The sequence below is a fragment of the Schistocerca cancellata genome, chromosome 6 (genome assembly GCF_023864275.1).
Source record: "Schistocerca cancellata isolate TAMUIC-IGC-003103 chromosome 6, iqSchCanc2.1, whole genome shotgun sequence".
In the NCBI taxonomy this organism is placed as follows: domain Eukaryota; kingdom Metazoa; phylum Arthropoda; class Insecta; order Orthoptera; family Acrididae; genus Schistocerca; species Schistocerca cancellata.
The window spans coordinates 507,664,703-507,675,252 of NC_064631.1; positions in this window are offsets into that span (position 1 = coordinate 507,664,703).

A 10,550-nucleotide genomic window follows, 5' to 3' on the forward strand; every position below is an offset into this window, starting at 1 on the left:
CTGTAATTACTAGTTTTACTTATACAGAACTGGAGTGGTATAAGAAATGGTCGTGGCCGTTGTTCTGCGCACCGGGCATACTTGATCAAATTAGTAACATTTGGTGATGCTAAATGACAGTGCAGAATTATCTGAAGTTTAACAGTACTGTTCCGCTGATAAACCTAAAATGAAAAAGACCTATCGTAAATTGTAGTCTCACAGTTTTCTGAAAAGCGCTTAATACAATTGAAATACCATTTTATCAAGAGGGTAAATCACACTATTAGTTCTGGGTGGAAGCCGAATTATATTTTGTCCTCCTCCTTAAGACAGAGGTGTCGTTACGTCCTGCCCATGAGTCCCACCAAAGCAGTGTTTTTTTTTTTTTTTTGTTTTTTTTTTTTTTTTTTTTTTTGCAAGTGGTGAGAAGACGTTTAGGGTGTAACACTGAAAATTATTCTCTCTCTTTTTTCCGGATTTTGCTATGTCAATTACAAGACTTTTGCAAGAAAAGCTTTTTTTTTACTTTTGCTCCTAATTCCTTGATGTTCCTGAAAACAGAGATAAAATTGTGGAAACAGTAATCCATGATACTTATCAGTAGCATTGTTGTATACCAACGTGTCATAGCATTCATCGACACGAAATGTTGCAGTGTAGTTTGCACGAAATCTGACTGATTGGCTTAATACGCAGCGTTTAGGGAATAACAAGAAACTTCGTCGTCAAGTCAGTTAAGAATTTCTCTGTAGTATTACCTATTAATGACTCCTCCTCTTCACGTTTACTTGAGGTAAACTTCGTAATTTCATGACTTCCTTTTCCGTATAATTTCCTGTGACTTTTTAATCAAGTAGAAGAAGCCTGGAAATCAGTGACGTTCATCTCAGTTGCAATTCAGAAGGCCCAGTCTCTTAGATCTTCCTTGGTAAGTGCGCACTGACTCTCACGAGGAATTCTGACTCTTTAGAATAGTTTCCTTCTCACATTTTTATGAGATTCCTTTTGGCGCATACGTCATGTGTCGTATGCATATAGTTCTTTGCCACTAGCCACTCGCTGATCTGATGAGATTTAACGTGACCTGTCGCACTGTACTATGTAGATAGTTGTGTGTAACAATTAAAGTCAACGAGTTTAATTTTAACTTGATTTTATCGTTCAGAGCTTCCTTTCCAATTATTTAAAGATGAGAGTTCAAAAATATTACAAGGTGTAAGATAATTAAATACAGTGGCTTTCAGTTTGGGTGTAGTGTTTAATTCCAGTTGCAAATTACGGCAGTAATAACTTTCATTCGCCAAATACGATAGAATTTGCGTGACCTGTCGCACTGTACTATGTAGATAGTTGTGTGTAACAATTAAAGTCAACGAGTTTAATTTTAACTTGATTTTATCGTTCAGAGCTTCCTTTCCAATTATTTAAAGATGAGAGTTCAAAAATATTACAAGGTGTAAGATAATTAAATACAGTGGCTTTCAGTTTGGGTGTAGTGTTTAATTCCAGTTGCAAATTACGGCAGTAATAACTTTCATTCGCCAAATACGATAGAATTTGCAGTCACTTTCATGAGTTCAGATGTCCGATCGTCTCCATAAACTTTAAGTTTCATGTAGTTAAAGTTAATATTAAAGCGGTCAGAGAATTAAACCAAACGAATTGTTTCCTATCAAAATGGAGGCTGTAGTTATTCTGAAAGTAATAGTAAAGAAATGTTAGAGAGTTTTCAATAATTTCACAACTTTTGAAAGGTGTATACACAAGGTACAATTCTGTAAGAAAATTTTACATCGACCAGAGACGGTCAAATGTAGAATCTATTGTACAGTAGCTTCGCTGCTCAACAGCGATCGCTGGTTCAAGGTTTTACGGGTAATGTGTTGAGTAACTTTAGATAGAGAGATGTATGGAGGACTCAAGTGTAAAGACGTGTTGTATATGATGGGTGGTGTACATATACTTACTCGCTACTGCCAATAATGATTTTTTTTTATTTCGAGGATACTATACTGGAAATAATTAAGATAAATAAAGCTATTTTGTTACTTACGCAACGCGTGTATTCATATGTGATGATTGAGACAGTGTATAGCACTCGCATCCAATGATTTTGTAAAGCTAATGTTAACGTACAATCAGTTTATTGTGTGTTAATTGTGAGCATGATTAATTTTCAAAGAGTCAAAATACGAGTTTTAAACGTAGTGCCAATTATTACTTACCACAAGTCAATACCAGTTCCCATATCCATGTCGTTTTTGATTGACTATTTTTCTCAAGAAGTTATTGTCAAAGTCATATTCGATTTAATTAAAATGTATTCTAAGCAACAGCCTTGCACAGTAGCTGTATGCTAACTATACAATTTAAAGTAGTAACAGAGAGCAGTGCGAAGAGCGTTACCGTTATGCAGATAAAGGTAAGAAATTTTATTATTTCAGGGATAGCACTCACTAAGCACAGCGCCATTATTTTCAAATTGGCCATGTTTTATTACCAGGGCCAGTTTCAAATCAATAGTGTTGCATCAGATTCAATTTCAAATTCACGCAGTTTTGGTTTGGTTTAAAGTTATTGATAGTTTACGTTCTCGCAGTCGGAAATAGCCAGTGCTGGGCAAAGGGTTGTAAGCGACGAGATGAAGTACAGGTTTGCATGCCATTCCCATTCTAACAGATGTGTTTCAGGTTGCCGACAGTTACGTTATTTCAAACGTACATATTTCATTTTATTAAAGACGGAATTCAGTGAATAAGTTAAAGATAATTTTTGGGCCCCAGTTATTAAGTTTATCGTTGCCCCAAGTAAAGGAAATAGTACGCAACGGTATTTTACCTTCTAATTGAGGTCTGAATTAATTAAACCACAATTAAAGGCAGAAAGTGAAACTCAGCTTACAAGCGGTGACGGTAAAACCTGTATGAAGCCGGGACGGGTTGCAATTTCCCGAATAACGCCAAGGCAACTGCTGAGCTTAATGTTCCAGTATGACGGACGGATCGCCATCAATGATGTCGTCCTGAGTCCACAGCATACAGCGAAGAGGTTTGAAATTTGATGCAGGATAGTAGTCTACTGTCTGGTGGACAGTAATTGCCTCCACCATATTTTCCCCTCTTGCTGGCTAAGTACAGGTAATAATATTTTTTCTTCTACAGCGCTTACAACGGCTACCTCTGCATCGAGTACAGTAATTCATTCGTCATTCAGCGAAGTGCAGAAAGGATTATGAGCTTATGAGCAACATTTTTCCAATGGCAACTGTCTGGAGAAGATCATATGTAGAGTTCATAAGAAATCAGACAAGGAAAAATTAAGCGACATATAGGTTTGAAGAGCGTAAACACATCGAGAGAACACCAACCGCTGGGGGTCGGGACGGCGCGCAACGTTGAAATTTAATTAGCAGAGGCGGGGCAGGGCTGTCTGGCGTGGTGCGGCAGGCGTGCTAATCTGCATGTTAAATTCGCGACCGCCGGCACCGGCTTGGGGAGACTGTAAAGCCACAGCCGCAAACAATAGGGCAGCAACACGCACTAATGACCCTGACGTACATTCATATTCCGAACTCTTCTGTGACACATCGAGAAAAAGTTGTAAAAGAAGTCCTATACTGGCAGCCAAAACATTAACAAATTGATGCACAAAAGAATTCATAATAAATAACATTATTTCTGTTTCGCATAGGGCCAACTCTATAAAAGTTCACGTCTAGTATGTATTTCCTTTTTTAAAGTAGGATCAAAAAATTGTTGCAAGTAGTTCAGCAAAGAAAGTAAAAAAAGTGCATTGAAGAACCTGTACAGAGAGAATTTATTAAGTTATTTTCTCTCATTTCATGCGAAGAAAGAGAATCATCAAGAGACTGACGATATTTTTAACAAGAAAAGTGCCCGTAACTCGAATATTTGCGTAAAGACCACAGTCATTTACTGCGCATGGTGCCACCTCCAACCTTTGAAATGAATTTTGTAGCCCGTTGTAGTGGGACATGAAGCTTAAAGTCGATTCAAAATCGCGACGCAGCTTGGCACGTTCACAGATATAAATCATTTCCGGAGATTAAAGAATCGATAAGTGACCGAAAAAGTCATGGATCTACTGAGGATTGAATCCCAAACCTCTGGTTTAATAGTCTGACATTCACCTAACGAACTACACGATAATAAGACACGAAAACTTTGTGCCCCATTAATACACGCTGTGGTTACTTACGGAACACTGATCAGTTCAGGGTATTTTCGCAGGGAAATCAAAGTACGCCATCATCAAGCCTCTGAAGAAGACAGGGGAGCCAAAGATGTCGACAAATACCGACCCGTGTTTCTCCTCACACCATTTTCCAAAAATTTGAGAAATGATGTCTTCAAGGACGTCACCCGCCTATAAAGTAATATCATTTACAATCTACATTTCAGAAGAGGCGCTCTTCTAGTAAAAGTATTTACAAGCATATCAAATTCTTGTCGGATTTCCAGCCGGATCAAACTGTCATCTGAGCACAATATTTCAGCGGTCCACCTGGCCGCCATCATCAGGTGAGAAAAGCTTCGCTGCTCTTGCTGATAACTGATACCACTCGCAAATGACTGCACCTTTTCGCAGTTATTACAACCAGATAAATCTGCAGTGGCTGAGCATTGCCTTTCAGAGGGACAGAGGATGCTATACAATGAGACGCAAGTAGTTGCATAGGCTTCTCGGTATTGGGATTGTGTTTTAAAAGAATCTGTTGAAATCAGACTAGAGATAATATCATTAATCGTGATAGTGGATTCCCGCTAAGTAAAACGTGGAAGCCTCTTTTATCAGACATGAAGAAACAACGGCATCTGTATCGGCCGGCTGTAAATAATCATTTGTTACGATATATCGTTTCCAACAGTATTCACCACAGGAGGTGCTGCAACTCTTTTTGCTCCAGGGGCAGCAGGTATGATTGAGCGCATGCGCACTGTATCTAGCGCTTGCGCTGTTGTACTTCTGATGCATATAAAGGTGCAGTGATTTGCGAGTGGAATCAGTTATCGGCGAGAGCAACCTAGCTTTTCTCACCTATGATGTCGGCCAGGTGGACTGCTGAAATATTGTGCTCAGATGACAGTTTGATCCGGCTGGAAACCCGACAAGAATTTGATATACTAATACGACGAGAAAGTCTACAAATTTACATGCACATTGAGCACATACACAATTTTTTAAATGGCAAAATATCGCCGATTGGCGTAAAGGATTTTCATATTGTAAGTAATAACAGTCTTTTAGAACAATTGCGTCTTACGGAATACATGATTTAGCACACGCCTCATTTAGCTCTTGTTTAAGAAACAGGACGCAGTAAGTAACAACAGACTGTTCAAGTAATTTGCAGAAAACGTCACATCATTTGGATGGTGAGAACTTACAATGGTTATTCTGCACTTTCGTGACAACAGCTCACTACTGTTCTTGTTTCAAGCCCCCTTATTGTGATGAACCATAAAAAGACGAGTGAGAAAACATATGTTTGTAAAATACGAAAAACATAGACGGTATTTCTAAAGCGATAATGATGACTTCAGTGGAACGTTTAGACAGAATACATCTTGAAATTTTTCCACCAGTGAAACGGAATCCTCCCACATCATGCTTCCTCCACTGCGGAGATAATCTGTGAGCTCCATGACAGCAGAACTTCAGGAAATGGTAGCCTTGAATTTTCCTACAAATAGAATCGTTTTTCTGCCTTTGGCTCGCGTTTTTTCACCCACAATTCGATGCTCCGTCATCTTTGCCCAGTAATGTACTCACGTTTCATCACCATTCTACTTACACATGTCTCAACAATTTTGAGAAATATGTATTGTAATACATGTTGGTCGGTGGTTAACAGAACAATTAGAGAATTTTCCTCAATATCGACAGTTCTACAGTATTTTAGAGATGCTAAATGATCGTCATCTTCAAAGAACACAGCACCAACGCGTAAATTCACCAGATCATTTATCAACTGTCGGAAATGTGTTTTTTATTGTTTTTCTTTCCCTTGACGGTGTGGTTAGGCAAAAGAAAAGTAGCTGCTCCTCATCCATGTAGACATTTTGTTATTAAAAATGTGAGAAAACATGTAAAATGCGGAAAACATAGATGATACTTCTAAAGCTATCTCATTTTGACGATAATGATGACTTCAACGAAGATCTTCGTGGAGCTGATTCCTTCTGTACTGTGATGATGCTGCTGATAGATGGGGAATAAGGGCGATAGTCTGAAGTTAGGTGGGCGGCTTCGAGTTTGTGGTCAGAATGAGACCGCCAGGAGCGAGACGCATGTGGGCAAGGAGCAGATTTTTGAGATGTGTATGGGAGTAAGTAGTTTGTTAACAACGGTTGGGTGTTGACAAAGATGGAGTGCTTGTGCAGTGGGATGTGGTTTGCTGTCCAGAGTAGAATGGAAGTGTATTTTTGGGAATAGGTGGTAGTGCAATTCAGATGGAGTACGGAATGGCTCGGAAGTGTGAATTGCCTAGGTAATGCAATATAGGTTGATGAAACTTGGTCTCTACACAGAAAGTATCTCTACTATGTACTACAGAAGGTAACTGGAAGAAACACGCAATGAGACGGGCGGAAATATCACTTCTATTTAAAGATAAAGACCTCGATTCATGACGATTTCCTGGAAATAACAAAAGGCGGAATACGGTTGTTAATAGGGTGTGTGATCACCATGGACAGCAATGAGTCCTGTGCAACGTCGTCTCGTGCTGGCCATAAGGTTGATAAAGAGTTCTTGCGGTAGGGCGTTCCATTCCTTCACCAATGCCGTTGACAATTGCTTGATATTTGTCGGTGCTACAAGTCTCCCCAACGCTATCCAAAAGTGCACTAAAGGATTTAAGTGGGGGAACGGATAGGTCAGTCGATTCATCGAATGTCCTCTCATTAAAAGAGTTTCTCCAGCTGCGCACTGAGGGGGAAGTGGATTTTTTTCGCACCATTTCAGTAAATTACCCAATGAAACTCTACAGCTTGGTGAGTACAGAATAAACGTGGCAGGTGAGTGTAAACAGTTCGCAGAAAATATTCAGGTGACACAAGCTTGCCTATGAAAATAAGGGCAAAGTGACTGGGCTTAATATGTCAGTAAATTTCAAAAGTTAGCAAAACGTTTCAGTCGCTGCATACCCATGGTTTTTAACATTTAACGAGTCGTTAATGACTTTAGATCCTACAGATTTCATATCGTATCCCTGAGACGAAACAAGTGCTGTATGACTGTAAGGGTTACAGAGACGATTTCGTCTCTACCAGCGCCATGCGACCATATCATGTCTATGGTTAACATACAAATGATTGCATCATAATCTAAGAGTGAAATTAAAAATGAAAATAACTTTTCCAGATTTCGTCTGCGTGTGCTTAAGTATGTTAATGTTAACATTGTTAAGTCTCAGAATGATCAAAGCGAGCGTAGGCATATTATAGGATCTTAAGAAGAAATAAGTGACACTAAATAATGAAACTAGGAAGCAAAAAATTTGTCGGAATACGTGAATGTACGTCACAATTAAAAATTATGCATCTCAATTTGATGAGAGTAATATTTTGGTTAAAATCGGCATTTTTATAAAAAACTTAAGTCGCTAAATATTAGGTTCAGAAAGATGGAAATTTGTATGTAGCCTCAGTTTAGTATAAAAATTTAAAAAGGTGACACCAATGAGCTACCTCTATTAGTATTCAAGTTATTTTCTAAAAACCAAATTTGGAACTAAAATGTCCTTATTCATGGTCGATTAAGTATTGTTTTGTATTTGTAACAGAAAATTCTAATTGGAGCATTCGATTACATTCATGCAATAATACAGCTGTACCAGTGTATTGTAAATAACAAGGATTACAAGGAATCTTACAGAGGCAGTTCAGAGGTCATGTTCTACTGTCGATTCACTTCTAAAAATTCTAGCCGACGAACTTTAAGTACAGTTGAGCAAAACTTTTTAAGTAAATAAAGCAAACTTAACTATATTTACATAAACATCAAGAAGACTGTAAATTATTAAACGGCATAGATATTAATTAATACGAGTCTGAGAAAGGGGCCATTTAGATGCTACTACCTGTGCCTAGGGCGGTTGATAGCAAATGTTCTGCTTGGCGGTCCACGGCGCCCCTTTATAAATACAGCCGAGGCTGTAAGAAGAGACACTTCACACTGACCGCGCAGCTTCTCTCGACGGAGGTTCGAGTCCTTCCTCGGGCATGGGTATGTGTATTGTTCTTAGCATAAGTCAGTTTAAGTAGTGTGTAAGTCTAGGGACCGATGAGCTCAACAGTCTGGTCTTTTAGGAATTCACACACATTTGAACTTCACACGGAGAAATTAATCCGTTCGTGTCAGTCAAACGCCCGTGTGCATTATGCCTCGCTTAATGTCAGAGCTGGGAAGACTTGAATGCGTTTTCGGTAAAAGCAGGAAGTGAAGTCGCAAGGACTGTACGTGTCCTGGATCGTTTAGATTTCACGGAAGTAACGGTCTGTGTGCAGCCCATTCTGTTGACGAAACCACGTGGCAACTGGTCGTCATTACTTTGCATTTTTAAGGCGAGGAATTAACTTTTGGTACTTAGAAGTCAGGGTGAGAGACCATTTTACTTCGAACTTGCGTAGAGGTTACCTCTGAGCTGTTAACGGTGCTGTTCTTGAAAGGGATATTATTATTGTCATTATGAATATTATTCTTATGTTTTGTGCGTGAGAACTTTTACAGAATACATAAAACAGTAAAACCCTACAACTTTTATTTATAGTCGTAGTTCCTGTTCCCGTTGAATAAATAGCAAGAAGGAACATTTTCTTTTAGTGAGCACAAGGAGTAATGTGGACTTGCAGACTGGAAATCATGGTCGATATGTTTTCCATCGTATTCCGGCTAACCGAAAATATAGTTTTCAGTTCCTTGTAAACGGTGAAGCTAGATGTAAAGCACACATTGACAATTTAAGTGTCCTTTCATAACAACATAACGAAGTATCGACCATTGGATACTTCCATGTCGTCCCACACACCAAGCTTTGTGTGCGATTGCCGGTGTCAGGAAGAGGAGAGGACCAGGTTGGAACCTAGAGATGTGTCCCCAAGGAGAACATGTCCACGGCCGCAGCTGCAGGTAGGGAGCGTCCCATCCGGCTCCCGTTTTATGAGCGAGCGTCGTTAACTAAGCCGCTTCAGTACTAAAACTCTCCGGGCGCATTAACACGTTTCCACTTTTATGTCGTACCCGGTTTATAAATACTTCAGGCTTCGTACGGCCTTTCCCCGTATGGCGCTGCCCGGAACTTTCGCCAGCCTCTTTTATGTTCGAAGCTCCAGACCTGTTTCGGGATGGGCCCTGGCCTCGTTATCGCCATAAAATACGATCTGCTTTTGTGACCACATTTCAGGGAGACGAGCACTAAACCCACCTCGTCCGTTCCACCCCACTAGATTCCGCGGAATAACGTACTTGCCGTTTTGTGTATTTCTCTCCCGACCTCAGAATGCCCGCCGATACGAGTGCTTTTTACTGGCGTGTCAGCATCTGGGACGTCAATTCCCGGTACGACACTATGATAATGTCAGGTTTTCGTCGTTTCTTGTTCAAAATAGTATTCTGGTGTCTACTAATGCGTTACCTCAGACAAGATGGAATCAAAGTTATGGAGAACTATGGTGTTTTTCCGACTGGGGTTCATTTGCTGTACTCGAATCAATATAGTTATAGAGACTTCACTCAGGATCGGTACGTGGCCTGTTATTGCATGGCATGTCACTAAATGATTTCACTTACACTCCTGGAAATTGAAATAAGAACACCGTGAATTCATTGTCCCAGGAAGAGGAAACTTTATTGACACATTCCTGGGGTCAGATACATCACATGATCACACTGACAGAACCACAGGCACATAGACACAGGCAACAGAGCATGCACAATGTCGGCACTAGTACAGTGTATATCCACCTTTCGCAGCAATGCAGGCTGCTATTCTCCCATGGAGACGATCGTAGAGATGCTGGATGTAGTCCTGTGGAACGGCTTGCCATGCCATTTCCACCTGGCGCCTCAGTTGGACCAGCGTTCGTGCTGGACATGCAGACCACGTGAGACGACGCTTCATCCAGTCCCAAACATGCTCAATGGGGGACAGATCCGGAGATCTTGCTGGCCAGGGTAGTTGACTTACACCTTCTAGAGCACGTTGGGTGGCACGGGATACATGCGGACGTGCATTGTCCTGTTGGAACAGCAAGTTCTCTTGCCGGTCTAGGAATGGTAGAACGATGGGTTCGATGACGGTTTGGATGTACCGTGCACTATTCAGTGTCCCCTCGACGATCACCAGTGGTGTATGGCCAGTGTAGGAGATCGCTCCCCACACCATGATGCCGGGTGTTGGCCCTGTGTGCCTCGGTCGTATGCAGTCCTGATTGTGGCGCTCACCTGCACGGCGCCAAACACGCATAAGACCATCATTGGCACCAAGGCAGAAGCGACTCGCATCGATGAAGACGGCACGTCTCCATTCGTCCCTCCATTCACAC